The sequence below is a fragment of the Camelus ferus genome, chromosome 1 (assembly GCF_009834535.1).
Source record: "Camelus ferus isolate YT-003-E chromosome 1, BCGSAC_Cfer_1.0, whole genome shotgun sequence".
Lineage (NCBI taxonomy): Eukaryota > Metazoa > Chordata > Mammalia > Artiodactyla > Camelidae > Camelus > Camelus ferus.
Window position 1 is genome coordinate 64,921,285 of NC_045696.1, and position 16,047 is coordinate 64,937,331.

The 16,047-nt window shown below is 39.9% G+C and overlaps 1 protein-coding gene across 5 annotated transcripts in view; it reads left to right on the top strand.

The window, feature by feature from the left end:
• The window catches only part of FGF12 (fibroblast growth factor 12), a 506,216-nt gene that overhangs the window by 297,249 nt on the left and 192,920 nt on the right, over positions 1-16,047 (top strand). The window contains exon 1 of one of the 5 annotated variants that reach the window (XM_032482079.1): positions 15,052-15,073. The exons of the other annotated variants lie outside the window; for them this stretch is intronic. The gene's annotated coding sequence lies outside the window, so the exon portion shown is untranslated. Of the gene's footprint in view, positions 1-15,051; positions 15,074-16,047 lie in introns of those variants that run through there. 5 annotated transcript variants of the gene reach the window in all.

A 16,047-nucleotide genomic window follows, 5' to 3' on the forward strand; every position in this document is an offset into this window, starting at 1 on the left:
TGGTTCCATACTTCCATTCTATTTTTATTGCCCACATGCAATTAATACATAAGTCAAGACAATTCTACACCCTAAACTGGTTTGTCTCCAGAACACTCTAATGTAAATCTGACATCTTTTAATTGGTCTACTGTTGTTACTTTCTAACTTACTTCCCTGCCTAGACTTCTGTCTGTTCTTTCTCTTGCAGTCTGTACTGAGCCTTTAAAATACAGGTTAGATTATATCATCTTTATCCCTCAAAATTTTCAATGTCTTTCCATGACTCCTTGCGAAAATTAAAAGGTTAAAATAACAGGCTTTCCTTCTGCAGGGTGATTTTTATAATCCAAAATTTTAAAATTATATATATTGGTATAATACAGTTGAGAAACATTCCATAGAAATTATATAATTATGAATTATAAATGTTATATAATTATAATTCATTGGGATTGATTGCTTTCTCTAGGTTAGTAACAGCAAAGGAGGGAAAAAGAATTTCACTGCTGGGCAGACCTGCTGCTTTGAGTGACTTTGTGCTTTGTTTTTTATAGCAGTACATTTTGTTATTGCTACAGGCAATAGAGAAGAAGACCACACTAATAACTGGTGAGAAAAGGAAGGCTATTATTCTTGGACAAAAGGTACAAAATCAAAGGCTAGATTTGTATAGCGATGTTTAGGTTTTTATAGCTATATATTTGAAGTTCTACACCACTGACATAGATGAGAAAGGGGTGGCCAGCCTGGGTATAGATGGACCTGTATCGCCGGTTTATTGGTGGACAAGTGCAATAAAAAGTGTACTCGAAATTGCCTTTTCTGTGTCTTCCATGTATCTTCTGCTTTTTCAGTCCAGAGTTCCCCAGGTGACTCTTGCCTTCACGCCACTTCTTCCAACATGGTCTATGACCTTCTGAATGATCTGGGCTTATCTTGGGCTGTGTTCCATACTCTTAGTTTCCAAACTCCAGCCAAAGTTTCAATTGTTTAAATTCACCAAAGTCTTTTCTGACTTTGAACCTATTCTCTCATACTGCTGCCCTTGTGTAGAATGGTATTAATTTCCACTTCCACCCACCTGCTCCATCAAGCTAATTCCTCCTTGTCCTTGAGGACTCGTTCATTGTCAATGTTATGTCCTGATAGAAGCCATTTTTGACTCCTGTCTAAGTTTGTTTAGGCTGCTATCACAGAAATACCATAAAATGCTTGGCTTAAAAACAACAAACATTTATTTCTCACAGTCCAGGAGTCCAGGAGTCCAGGATCACGGGGGCCGTCGATTCGCTTCCTCACCGATGGCCATCTTCTTGCTGTGACCTCGCGTGCTAGGAAGGGGTCAGGGATCTCTCTGGGGCCTCTTTTATAAGCACACTAATCCCATTCATGATCTGTTCGCCTCCCTAAGGCCCTGCCTCCTAATACCATTACCTTGGAGGTTAGGATTTCAATATATAAATTTTGGGAGATAAAAGCATTCAGTCCACAGCAACTCCCTTGAGACTAGGTAAAGTCCATCCTCCATAGCAGCCAGGACTCCTTCAGAGCACTTCTCAGATTTGTAATTAATTAATCATAGAATTACTTAATTAAGTTCTCTCTTTCCTGTTACAGGGTCAACTTCACAAGGGCTCTGACCAGTAACAGTCTTGTTCACACTTGTATTTCTTGGCATAGTACCGAGGCCAGAGTGTTGGTGGAAGGAAGGACCAGTGTAAGGATGGAAGGAAAGAAGGCAGGCAGGCAGGCAGGCAGGCAGGCAGGCAGCAGGCTTAGGATATAATTTTTGTCTTGCATCTTCCTTTGGTATGTATTTTCCAGAACATATGTGGTCTTAGGTTACCTCTACCTCGTTATTCTGAGGATTCACATTATGGATCACGGAGATAATTATTGCTTTATATCACAGGCACTTCATTGCCCTCTGGAGAAATATGTCTATTAAGATGAGCAACCGTCGAGGGCTGTGCTGTCCAGTGTGATGCTCACTAGCTCATGCGGCCTTTGAGCACTTGAAAGTGGTTGGTTCGAGTTGAGACATGTTGTAATTGTGAAATACACAGTAGATTTTCAAGACTTAGCATGAAGAAAAAGGATGTAAAATATCTCATTAATACTTCTTATGTTGATTATGTATTTTGGATATACTAGTTTAAATGAAAAATATTATTAGAATAATTTCAGCCATTTTTTTTCCTTTCTTGGATATGACTGGTAGAAAAGTTAAAATTACCTGTGTGACTTGCCACTATGTCATCTTTGGATAGCATTGGCTTAAGTATACAGCACAGCATTCTTTCCCTTGCTACTGGACTCTAAGGGAGAGGGAAGCCAGTCTGATGAAATAAGGTAGCTGCCTTCAACAATGTTGTGCTACGTTCTACTTAATCCTTACTTAATTAGGGGCTGATTTCCCCAGGTTATTTTTACTATCTTATTATCATAAACAGACTTTCTGGACAAGAACTCCATTTTTGAAATAATGTCATTATTACTTTCTCATAATGTTTTTGGTTTAGTTCATTTATTTTGTCTTGTGCATTTATACTCTGTTAGCCACCATCTCTTTATCCTCTGCTAGACTGTAGAATATGGTTTGGTATGTTTTCACTTAAGCACATGAAAGTTAATAAAGTTTCAGACTTTGAAACAGACTGAGAGTTTTCCCAGTGTGAAAGAGGATGTTGAAGTCAATCATAAATTATCTCGCAACCAATATTAAGTTCCAGAACTCTGAATTCCAAGAAGATGCCAGCCCATTAAGCAAACAGAAGAAATATGCTTTGCTTAAAGGTTTATCTGCAGCATGGTCCATTGTAATTCTTAATAATGAGACAAGAAAGGGAAGCTTGGGCACCCAGAACTGAAACTGCATATCACCCACTCAATTATTAGTGGATATTAATGATTATTGCTTAAAGTTGGAACTGACTTAGTGTTCTTACAGATTTCTGGCACAGCCTTTAATTTAAATCTTGTTATTAATTTATGGCCATTTTTTTCCCCGAGCACTGTGCTGTGAAAGGTCTCTGTTATACACCACTGTGGTGTCTGAATCTGTTCAAATCTGGGTATTTCATGGTACCGGAAAACTAAAATATAATAAAATCATAAGCCAAATGCCTTATCATCACCATTATTTTTTAAAACCATGAAACAAAGTATCTAAAAACGATCTGGAAAATCTAACTCCTATAATCTTACCTGAGGAACCTGAAGAATGAAGCAATTGCTCCAGTGGCAGAGCGAGGGCTAGAACTTCAACTTTCTGACTCCTAGCCCAGTGTACTTCCTACTGACTTCTGCTAAGAGTTCATTAATATTGTTAAACTGGGTGAATAAGGCAGTATCCTTAAGAATGTGAAATTTAAGAAAAATCTACAATTGTTTATTTGGGTGTGTGCACATATGTGTGTGTGTGATGGGTGTGTTAGGTGTGTAAAAAGAGCCATTCTAGGAAGTAGGCGTGTTGTAAATTTCATCGCTTTGCTGAATGTTTCCAAAAGCGCTGAAGCTTCCGAGTGTCCCTCAGGCCCTTACTGCAGGTATCAGAGTACAAAGGAACGTTTTTGACATTTTGCCTAGGTCATCCCCAGAATGCATGTTACAATTTGTATTTGTTAACATATTCAATGAATCGTCATACACACATGTGTTTATTACATAGTTGTATGAAAAAGGTAGGTATGAATTATTGAAGCTGGGTAGGAAGTGTTTCTGATTCTGTGGAGTTGGGGGAAAGATTAAAAATGCAAGAAAGAACAAATAAATATCATTGTCTTAAATTAGAATGTACACTTAATACCAGTCAGCGAATGTTCTTAGAGAACTGTTTTGCTGAAATGTAAAAAATGAAGCCATCCCTGTTGCTTTTGGAAATCTTGAATTCAGGCTTACCAAAATTATGTCTATCAATGATCTGAGGTTTACCTGTTTAGTTTCCAACTGCAAAGTAGTGATGTCCATATCTTTACATTTTTAGAAAAGCTGTTGTTATATTTAGGAAAAAGGGTTCTGGCAGAATTTTGATCCATGTGTAATATAAGAAAAGGCTCTCTTGCACTGGGGTTCTAGTCCCTCACTTGTAAAATAAAGGGGAATAAGAATGGTTTTCCCAACTGGGGGTTTGCAGTCCTCTAGGGAAAATAATATCTGTTTATATGCATTATTTTCCTTAAAACAATCATATATTATTTTAAAATTATTTTTCTTTTAAGATGTAAAGTTTGGGAATGTATAACTAGTGAGCTCCCTACTGTATTGCAGTCTCCCTGTGTAGTTCCTGGCTCTGGTGGGCTCTCAGTTACTGAATGAATGAATGGCTCCTTGACACACAGAAAGGATCAAATAGGTGTGCTTGTGATTCAGTCCTTAAAGGTATTTCTTGGTTTTCTCTTATTTGATTGCACAGTTCTAACTACAGTGATGGTTTTGAAGATTACACAGTTTTAATGTTACCCCATAATGTATCATTTGCTAAAGATAGGAGGCGTAGAAACGTTGATGTTGAAATGATGAGACTTTAGTATTATAATCTGAGCTGTTACAAAAGGACTCTGCCTTTCATTTAAAAATAGACGGATCTGCTGGAGAGAGTATAACAACAACAGCAGAATTAAAATGCGCAGTTGAGCCCAAAACCAAAGAGGGAAACTCCTCAGCCGCCAGAAAGGAGGGCATTTATATTCATGGAGACGAGGAGGAACTGGTTTCATGTGCTTCGAGGGGGATTATCAGACATGGGCATCGCTATCTGGGCACTGGGTTTAGCCCTCATGCAGGCCCAGGAGATGAGGCCTCAGGCCTGTATTAGGTGGGCAGGGACCTGTAACAGAGACACTGCTCATTCCGAAAAATGGTGAGTTAACAAAACATTCCACCCGCCGAGGAAAATTGAAAGGAGCTTAATGCTCACCTAAGGTAGCAGGTGGAAAGTGTTGTCTGAAAGGAATTAGAAACCTTGGCCTGGACCACTTCGTGGGTGAGGTCCAAAGTCAAATTGTAAAATATGAATGCTATCCCCTTGTTAAGCAGGAATTCCAGTCTGAGACATTAATGTAAAAACATCTCTGCTTTGGAGAAATCCACAAAGTATCATGAAAGGGAATGTAAACCCTTCTTGATGGTTTTACAGTCTAAGACAGCACAAAACTCCCTTTGAAGAAAGTCTTATTGTCCAGTAATAGAAACCACACAAGGATAAAACACAACAAATTGAGGAATTTATACCCCTAAATTTTCAGTTAAAAATATTTTAAATGTTTGATAGTTCGAAGAATTAGAAACCATAAGCAGGAATAGACTAGTAATCTACAAAAGTAGATTAAAATATAAAAACAGTTATACAGTAATTGTAATCTTAGGGGAAAAAATCTATGCATGTGTTCAAAAGCAAGCTATACACAATAGAAGAGAAGATGTTTGACTGGGAAATGAAATCAAAGAAATCGCTCAGAATCAGAGAGGTGGAAAACACTGAGGGTTTAAGATATATGGAGAAACTCCAACATGCATGGCATAGGAGTTCTGGAAAATAAAAAAGACAATGTCAGATCATCTATAATTAAAAAGATTAAAATAGAGAATTTGCAGAACTGAAAAATTCATGTGACCTTGTCCCATCAAGTTATTTTAAAAAGTTCCCATCAGGTATTGTAGCAAAACCATATTACAGTGAAGATAAAATATCTTAAAAGTGGCCAGAGAAAAAAGAGGTTAACTAAAAATGAAAGATAGGTAGACTTACTACTGACTTGTCATCAGCAATAATGGCTGCTAGAAGAAAATGGGATAGTATTTTCAGAATGCTGAGGGAGAACAGCTGTCATGGTACAGTATACCCATTTAACTACAGTTCAAAAGAGAGAGAAGTAAACACATGTGGCGTAACCATGACATGTTTTGACATGACAGTTTCTCATTTCACTGAAAAATTTTATCATTTACAGACTTTCCTTACTGGTTCACAAAGAGGAGATTGAATCTAGAGGGAAGAAGGGGTTGAAAATGCAATGGTGAGCAAAAAATATCGAAAATATGTTGGTATATTTAATACGTAATCATTGACAAAGATCCTATGGCAAGCCTTTCACAGGCTTTAAAAAAAAGCCAGAACTCCATACAGTGACAGGAGTGGGAGGATTTTAGAGCTTAAAGGTGCTTGCATTATTTGGTAGGAGCTTAATGATAATAAAAATTACACTTGAACTTTGCTAAATTACAAATTTATGTTGAATATTCAAGTAACCACTAAATTAATAGAAATAAACTATGATTCTCAAATCAAAATAAAGGGAAAATTGGAAGGAGAATAAAGAAAATTAAATCAATCCAATTCAAAGGACAAGGGGATAAATAAAGAAGCAAATAAGTGCAAAGTAAATAGAAAACACAAACTAAGATGCTAGAAATAAAAACAACTAAACCAGAAATTACAATGAATCCAGAATCAAATAATATGAAAATGGATATATGTATGTATATGCAAGACTGGGACATTGTGCTGCACACGAGAGATAGACACATTGTAATTGACTGTAGTTCAATAAATTAAAAAAAAAACAATGAATGCAGAGTGTTAATAGTCATCTATTAAGGAACTTTCCAATCAGATGAAAATTCAAAATCCAAACATATGATATATATACAACATGAGATAATCAGATTGCTGAATGGGATGTACAGCATGATATTTTTTGTGTAAAAATGTACAGTACACAAAATAGCACCAAGTATTTTGGGAGAACACATAAAGATGGGGTAAAGGAACAAACATGAACAAGAAAGCCAGAAATGTGGCTGGATCTGGTTAGGAAAGTAGTGGAATGGAATTAAGGAGATGACTACAATGTTTTAATTATGTAAAAAGATTTGAAGCAGTTATGAAAATATTAGTATTTGTTAAAAGTGGATGGTAAGTTCATGGATATGTGAGAGGCAGTGGAGAATGGTAGCCTGCACTGTGTGTTCTCGAGCCAGACTTCCCCAGCCCAGATCCTAAAGCCCTCCTTCTTAATGAAAGGTGGGACCCTGGGCAATTACTTCACTTCTTTGTGCCTAAATCTCATCATTGTGAAATGAAGAAAAACAAAAACCAGACAAAAACCTTGTAGGGCTGTTGTAAAGGCTGAATGAGTCAATGCTGTGCTTAGAAATCATTTCATAGTCCCTGGTTCATGGTAATGCACATATTGAGGGCTGTTGTTGTCTCTGTTTTTCACGTTTGAAATATTTATTTCATCTTAATAGGAGAATTTAAATAAATGGAAGAGTTAATGAGTATGTCAAATGATAATAAATCTTGAAATTATAATCAAGATATCTTATCTTCACCAAAATTTAAAATCACTGATCAGAATTTTTATTTGACACATCAAGAAGTTTTTAGAGTCAGTAGCAAAGTTAAAAAGAGAAAATCTCATGAACGTTTTTAGTTTTCCATTTATGACAATAAAGATGTTCCGCTAACAGAATGGGTTTGGGGTGGATACTTGCAAAGAGCTTCACAGTTATTCTCCTAACTTATCATTTAGAAACAAAACAGAGATTCTAAAATTAAGCTGTTTTTTTTTTTATAGAACCAAGTACGAAATTTGGAAACATAAAATAAAAAACGAATTTTTTTTGTAAATGAAAATGAATTTTTGGCTCTCTAACAAATAGCTAAAATTTAATGTATGGTTTAATGTTTACTTGTTTTCCCAAAGAAACATATAACAATGTAAATTTTTATTTGTTGATAAACTGTGCCTTCTGCTACTAGAATGTGTCACACACGAATGGGAAACCATGGACAATTTTTTAAACGGGGTTGGGTATTAAAGTCAAGCTGGTTTCCTCTGCAAAATTTGGGGGAGTCATTAGCTATAGATAGATCAATCCCTGTAGCACTGAACCCTGGCAGCCTTGTTTTTTTTTTTTTTTTTTTTTTTTTTGTGCATAGGTGTCTGCAATGAGAGTGGCCACCATTGAGAGTACTGTCTTGACACTCTTATCTGAAAACCATAGGTTCATATCTTTGTCTGTGGGATTTTTCATCTATGCATCTGTAGTGGCCCCTCATTATCAGTCACAGTGGCAGTTTCTTGTACTTCTGTCTCAGATGCTTTCAGGTTGCCCCCGAGAGCCTCCCAAAGTGAATTTGAGATGTAGCATTCAGTTCATATTTACATTTATAGTGTATCATCCACATTTGATAAATACTCCTCCTTCTCTTTTGTGTATTGTTATATCAGGTCATAAATTAATTGCATTATTAGAGTTGATATTACATTTTTAAATGGAATTTTAACAATTTTCATTAATATGCACTGATGAAAGATGTAATCTCCCTAAAATCTATTAAAAATACTTTCTCCATTTTCAGTTTTAATTCATTGCAAACAGCTTCTAAGTATCTGTTTCTATTTAGGAATCCCTTAGGTTTCAGGGATCTTAGATTTCAGCCACTGAATTGCTCCAAAACTGTCATTTTATAGATGAAACTTGAAGCCTAGAGAGAGGAAATGAGTACATTGAACAAGTGTGTGTTTGCTTCCTACGTTGTGTTGGTGGCACTATGCCGCATACGTACTGGGTGTCTCGTGCTGGATAAAACTAACATGGCCTCACCCTCAGGGGTGCTACATCTAGAGGAAGAAATAGATATTAAACAAGTAAAGCAAAATGGATACCTAATTACAAATTGGGATGCATGTGATGAAGAGGAAAACGTAGTGTGTTGATAGAGAAAACCTGCATTTGAAGATGAAGGCAGATTTAGGCTGGGGGTCTACACAAGACCTCTGTGGAGGGGTATTTAAACTGAAACTTGAATTTCTCTTAGGAAGAAATCAGTCCAGGCAAAGGGAAATGAAGGTGCAAAGATCCTTAGATCTGATGGGAAAGAAGGCGCGTGTGCCTGGAGCTTAGTGAGCCAGGGAGAGAGTAAATTGAGATGATGATGGAATGGTAGACAGAAGCCAGATGGTTGCAAAGCTCTCCAGGCCATGCTAAGGGTTTGACGTTTTATTGTAAATGAAATGGGAAGCTATTAAAAAGTTTAAGCAGGAGAGGGACATGATCCAATTTATCCTATAAAATATTACCTCCACCGTATTATGGTTTGGAACGGAAGTCGGGTAGGAGGAGGCTGTTGGAGGAATCTAGCTGGGAGATATGAAGGTGGTGACAGTGGGGGTAGCGATGAGCAAAGGGTTGGGAACGGACCCCAGACGTCTGAATCCCTCTGACCTGTATTTCCCACCGCGCCATGCTGCCTGGCCCGAGCTTGCCGCTGAGTCGAAGCTGACTGAGGTGCTGCTGTGGGAGCCCTAAACGCCTCTTCTGCAGGAAGTATTATTACCTCTTCAACTCACTCTGGTTGACTCTGCGGATTTTTCTTGGTGGATGCTATAAAAAAGATGATAGACAAAGATCACATTTTACAACAATGGCATTTTACCTGCAGGCAATTTAGATTTGTGGTGCAGGAGGGAATTCCCCAGGCTTGCCAATTTGGATGAAAAGATCTCCTCTGGGATATAGGACAGTTTTAGGACAGGTCCAACATCGTGCAGCTCCTCTGATGTCAGGAAACTGTCATGCCTGTGCTGTCCTGTTGATTTATTTCTGGTGCCAAAAGATGTGTCTGTGAAAAGGAGGCCTTAAGACTACCTGAGAAGATTTTTCCTATGCCGAGTGAGGATGCTTTTAATACAGAAAACTATTTGGGTGCATGGAAGTGTCTACATTTCTCCCTCTTTTTTGTCTTTAACTCCAGTTAAGTGTTCACCGTTTCTTCTTGGTCCCTTGCTTCATAGGTTTCTCCCATTTTTGTGGCTGATCATAGTAAAGGAAGAAGAGAGAAGTATCAGCATGTTAGATTTCTTTAAGAGACAAGTGATGATTCACAACAAGAAGAGTAAAAAGCAGAGGGTTCTGGCTTCGATGCCTGGTTCTGGCATTCATTACCTATGTGATTTAGAGCACGTGACTTAACCTCTGTAATCCTCAATTTCCTAATCTATTACAAAAAAGGTCCAATGATGGTGCCTGACTTAAGTTATGTCTGTGAGAGTTCAAAGAGATAATTTACATAAAGCATGTGATATGTGGTAAATGCTTGGTAATTGTCACCTGTGAATGAAACTTAGGAGAGTTTGCCCATTTCTGCTGTTCCTAACTCTGGGTCCCCCATCCGTGTTAATTCTGTCTGAAAGTCAAATCTACCACACAAGCATGGCCACTTGCTGGTCACGGAACACAACACAATGTGTGCTCTTAAGTCCTTAGAACAGCCTTCAGAAGCAGGTCGTAGTTATTTAAACAATTTGACCAGAAGCAAAGCAAGCCTATGTACAAAGAAATGAAACGCTTTCTGGTTACCACACAGCTCGTTTGGAACAGGGTCAGGACACCGCTGAGAGGTCTGAAAAATGGTTTGCATTTAAAGAGGCACAGCACGGAAGGATCGCGGTCTATTAAAGAGCCCTGACTGCAGGGACTGGAAAATAGGTTGGCGTGGGGTTTCCCCTCTCTCCAGTGTTCAGCTTCTTCCTCTGTAGAACGAGATCACCCTGAAGGGCTTTTCTGGTTCTAAAATCTTCAGATTCTAGGGTTACCTTCATGTCTGAAAGAGCTCATGGTTTGCATTCTCCAGGACTCATTCTTGAGTTGCTTGGAAGACAATGTTCACTTCAGATCTACTTCCCTGGATGATAACACAGTGTGGGCAAGATGAAGGAGCTGTGACTCAGTGAGGTTGACTAGAGTCAAAGTCCCCTTCGTGAACAGAAATCCTTAGAGAGGCAAAGAAGTGATTTGGCTTCCGTCAAATGCTCACATCAAGCTTTCTCCTTCCTCATATTGCATGATATCCAGCGCTTACACAGGGCTTCCTTAGAGGCCTAATGATAGATCTGGATCTAGGGACAGAGAGGTCACACATTTTTCTAGAACTAAGGGGAGTCTACACGTCCTGTCATCTACTAACCCCCACTGAGCACACTCAGTCCTCAGGCCGACCTCTTCTCTCCATCCTCATCGCCACTGCCCACCTGAGGCCTTATTATACATGACAGCTCCCCACGTGGCTTCCACGACCACAGCATCACCCACTCTAATTCATCCTTCTGTATTGTTCCCCAATTCAGCTTTCTAAAATACTGCCCTCATAATTTATCCCAGGCTTAAAATCCTTCAGTTTCCCCACCTGATGCGGTGGTACCTAATGCATCCCTTCTCTGAAGTGGGTTGGGGAAGACAAACTTGTCACGTGCGTATCTTGATTTTTGTGTGTATTTAGTATTGGTCTTTTTTTAAGCATTTGAACTTTCATTTATAATATACACATACTATGTGGAGTAGCACCTACATGTAACATAAATAATAAATATACATAAAGGGAAGCTGTAGATTTAATATTTTTTACAGATTGGAATATGATCAAGAGTTTTGAAAGCACCTGTTTAAAGGGTTAAAGTAAAACCTACTAACTGCGCTTAAAGAACCTCAACTGTCCTGGATGGGTGTTCCCCTTCTGCTGTCACCTCCAGCCACTGCGTGCACCCCCTTACGTCCCCACACCCTGGCTGCTCGCCACACGGTGTGCTTGCCTAGTCCCTGAGCACGCTCAGCCTGTGTGTCCCACTGGGCTGTCCCCCCTGCTGATGTGACTCAAAGCAAAACCGCCCTGCCTATTCAAGGCCAAGTCTAAATGTTGCTTCATCTCCAAAGCCTTTCTTAACTGCTTCTTGTCACAGAACCCACCATCCCAGGTAAAATTAGCATCCCTGCTCTGTGATTCCGTGGCGTTTTGTTTGCTCCTCTGTGACAGCGCTGTCTGTGTTCACTGCATATGATTAGTTGTGTGTATGTCTCAGTGGTGAGGCCGTGGGTGCTGCCTTCAAGGCAGGAACTTCATCTTACTCATCTTTGTACCCAGCACCTAGTGCATCTTGGAAGTCCGTAAACTGTGTTTGAGTTATTTTAAATTTTTGTGATCATATTATAGGGAGGAATCTGGGAGGGAGGGGGCTAATGGTATGAAGAATAAAATTGGCTCAGTACAGAAGCCCCATCCCGATGGGCATTTCACATCCTAGCTCGATTTCCCTGCCCTGCTTCTCTTGTCTTCCCAGCGCAGACTGTTTTAGTGAAGAGGATACTCTGGAAAAGAGTGTCCTTTCTTTCTACTTAGCTTTGAGGCAGCGTGAAGGTTAAGGATTGCCCATCTCAAGGTCTCTTGATTCCTGTTGGAGTGGGAGGCGGCTCAGGGCTTCAGAGACAGTGCCGTTTATGGAGCATGCTGCTGCGCTTGTCAGACTGTGTTCATTGTGGAGGGGCTGAGACGAGACTGAAAGTGGAAAGAAAGGCACTGAAGGCTGGAGGCATGATATTCCAAAGCTGTAAACAGCTTTCTTACCAATGAGGAGCTCCTCTAAAAGTCACAGATCACAGTGGAAAATCCCAGGTGTAACTTACCTCCTTTCTGTCCACAGACCAACCCCCCTCACCTCCCCTGTGCCTGGCCCTGTGCTAGGTGCTGGGACACAGTCGTGAATAATTCAGGGTCCTTGTCCTTGATCAGCTGTACCTAGTCCAGCAGCAGAGACAGGAGCATAAACAAACAGCTGTAACGGTGCAGGGAGTCCTCTCCTCGCCCTGCCCGAGGGAGCTGTGCAGAGGGAGTGATTAATTTTACCTTGGGGTGTCAGGGGAGGCCCCCGGGGAAGACAGCTGAGCCTGGAGGACTGAGTTCTGGGCACAGAAGAAGGCAGTGGTTGTGCATTTCAGGCAGAAGGAACTGCATCAGCAAGGGTCTAGAGCAAGGGCTGGCCAATGCGTTCTGGGAAGGACCTGTTAGTCAGCATTTTAGGCCGGCTGTGGGGTCTCCGTGACAACTCCTCATCTCTGTTGTAGCACGAAAGTAGCCGGGGCAAATGTATGAATGAATGGGCATGGCTGTGTTCCAATAAAACTTTATTTGCAGAACTGGCATTGGCGGGGCTGTAGTTGCCAGCTTCTGGTCTAGAGGAAGATCTTCCAAGAGAGCCTCATCGGCTGCTTCCTAATCTTTGCAAGCATTAGGATTACTTTGCGTTTGCCCCACCCATGTGCTGAAAGCTCTTTGTTTAGATTTTTCCCCATCGCTCTTCACCTTAGTCTCTGTGAAATCCACTTCTAACCATGCTATCTACAACAGCACATCCGTTCCCCGAAGCTCCATCCTTTTTCATTGCTTTCATTTACATCATGGCACTTAGATGAAAACTCTGTTATGCAGGAATTGTTGTTTTGCTTTTCGTCTTTCCTGCTGGAATGTGAACTTCATGGCTTGTTCTCTGTTTTAATTTACTCTGCGCTGTGCTGGAGTCCGGGATGTTCATCTCCTTCGCTCCAGTGTTGCATCCAGGGAGGTCAAACGGTAGTTTGAAATCAGCCATGGTGGGGAGATATACCTCTGTGGAAATCGGTCCCATGGAAATCAGGTTTTGGGCATTTTTTTTAAAGAGCTGTTTTACAAGCATATCACTGGTTGTCCCCTCCACCTAGAATAACCATCACAAAGTCTAGTGCTCAATAAATGCTTGTTTTTTGAATAAAATGTGCTATTAGTATCTGCTGATTGAGAAAAAAGGTGTGCACTTACAGATTCAGAGTCCTCTGGCGAGTGTTCTTCCCAGGGGTTTCCACGGCCCTCAGGTGGGTGACAGCTGATGACATCCCACACATTCACTTTGGTTTTGCTAGGCCTTGACGACATGTCTCCAGACTTCTGCGTTGTTCCGCCAGGTGCTCCTTTCTGGACATCCACTGCAGTCTCCTGAGTGAGGAGGGGCCTCAGGCCTGCATCTCTTTTACTAAACAACGAGTATTTTTAATGAATTCCCCCAGCTCAGTGTAGTTGTAATTTTGTGTTCAAAAGTCCAGCTGCGTTCTATCCTCTTTCAAATGTCTGACTATATGCATTTCTGATTTGTCCGGGGCTTTGATTTACGGTATGTAAATGTGTCCTCGTCGGTACCCTGTGGCTGTGATTGTCAGAAGAATATCAGTTTCTGAACAGTTTCCCGCCCTGATAATCTGATTTTGAAACCTGCAGCAGAATGCGGCCCCGGAGCACTTGACAAGAATCCCAGTTGAACAGCCTCTTCAACCTCAGTTCCTTTAAGCAGGCAGCACTAAACCTTAACACCTAGGGTCTGTTTGTAAACCCACAGAGCCTGATTAGAAACCCCCATCAAATTACTACACAATCCATGTTTTTTAATTTTTTTTTAATTGAACTATAGTCAGTTACAAGTGTCAGGTTCTGGTGTATAGCATAATGTCCCAGTCATACATATGTATACGTATATTCGTTTTCATATTCTTTTTCAGTAAAATTATTACAAGGTGTTTTTTTTTTTTAATTTAATTTGATTTATTTTATTGACATGTTTAACATTTACAAAGAACTTTCCATTTTCAGGATGCCTGCTAAACGGTCTTTTCAATTCCCTTACCCAAGCACACACTCAAAAACAGAAAAGTGAACTTGTATTTAATGGCCGTCTGGCTTCTCGCAAAGCTTTTCGGACCTCAGGGCTGGAGAGGACCCTTCGTTGCTGCACTTGCGGAGGTGTCTGTGTCCTTCACAGCTGTTCTGACCCTAGTTTTTCCGCTTCTCCCTGTTTGCTTCTGTCCAGTGATGAAAAACTCACTCTTTCCTTAGGCAGCCTGTTCTTTTTTTGAATACACTTTACAGAAAGTTGTTTTGTTTTTTTTTTTAACATGCCTCCCTGTAACATTCACCCATTGGCCCGAGTTCTCTTCCTGTGGAGCCACTGAGAACAAATTGGCCTTTTCTTGCTCGTGTCTCTTCTGTCTTCTTACTTCTGCCCTCACATCCCGAGTCCTCGCTTCCCCAGGCTGCATATCGAATGTTCATTCAGCAATTCTTCGTATGAAAGTCCTTTGTACCCTCTTTGTTTGGCTTCCTTTCCTCTGGGAATGTTCTAATTTTGCCAGTGTCTTCCTTAAAGTGACTGAACAGTACTGGAGAATGGCTGGGACCGTACACTGTTAGCTAGATCTGCCTCTTCGTTTACCAGTTCTGTAACCTGGGGTAAGTGACGTAGCTTCTCTGAATCTTTATAATCTCACCTGACAAATGAGAACAAGTACCTTACACATTCAGTTGTTGTGAATACTAAATACAGTTGCAGTAAAATCATCAGGGGAGTGCCTGGTGCAAAGTAGATGGGTTCATAATATGGTTATTCTTACTATAATAAGCACTATTGATTCTCTGGACGTGGCTTCCGTAAAAAAGTTTGGATCAGACAGAGAAAGGCAAGTATCATATATCACTTGTATGTGGAATCTAAAAAAATGATACCAAAGAACTTACTTATAGAACAGAAACAGACTCACAGACATAGAAAATAAATTTATGGTTACCAAAGGGGGAAAGCGAGTAGGGATAAATTAGGAGTTTGGGATTAGCAATACAAACTACTATATATAAAATAGATAATTTTATACAACAGGGTCCTACTGTATAGCACAGGGAACTATATTTAATATCTTGTAATAACCTATAGTGAAAAAGAATATATATGTATAATGAATCATTTTAGAAATTAAAACTACATTGTAAATCAGCTGTACTTCAATAAAAAATTTTGGATCACTCATATTTTTCATTTTAGATTGTGGTTTACATGGGGGCACTTTCTCTAAATTTAGGTGTAAGTGTTGACTGGGCTGGCCCTAGACAAACACAGTCCAATTTTAGTACCATATATATGCACATATATAAAATATGTCAGTATCAAATGTAAATATATATGTTTCTTAACACAGTTTCCTATAACCCCTTTTCTTTGTTACCCCCACACTTCAGTAATGGATGCACAACTAGGTGCTCCTCCCCCTCCTCATCTCTTTTCTACCTCCTTGCAGCTTGCACAAGATACAGATTACGTCTTGGCTGCTCTTTGGAAAGGAAAGGACGATATTCATTCAGTATATAGGAGAGGAGTTTTGTCCTAACTCATTCGTGTGTTGGCTGGGTAACCTTGGACAAGACATTTTCTG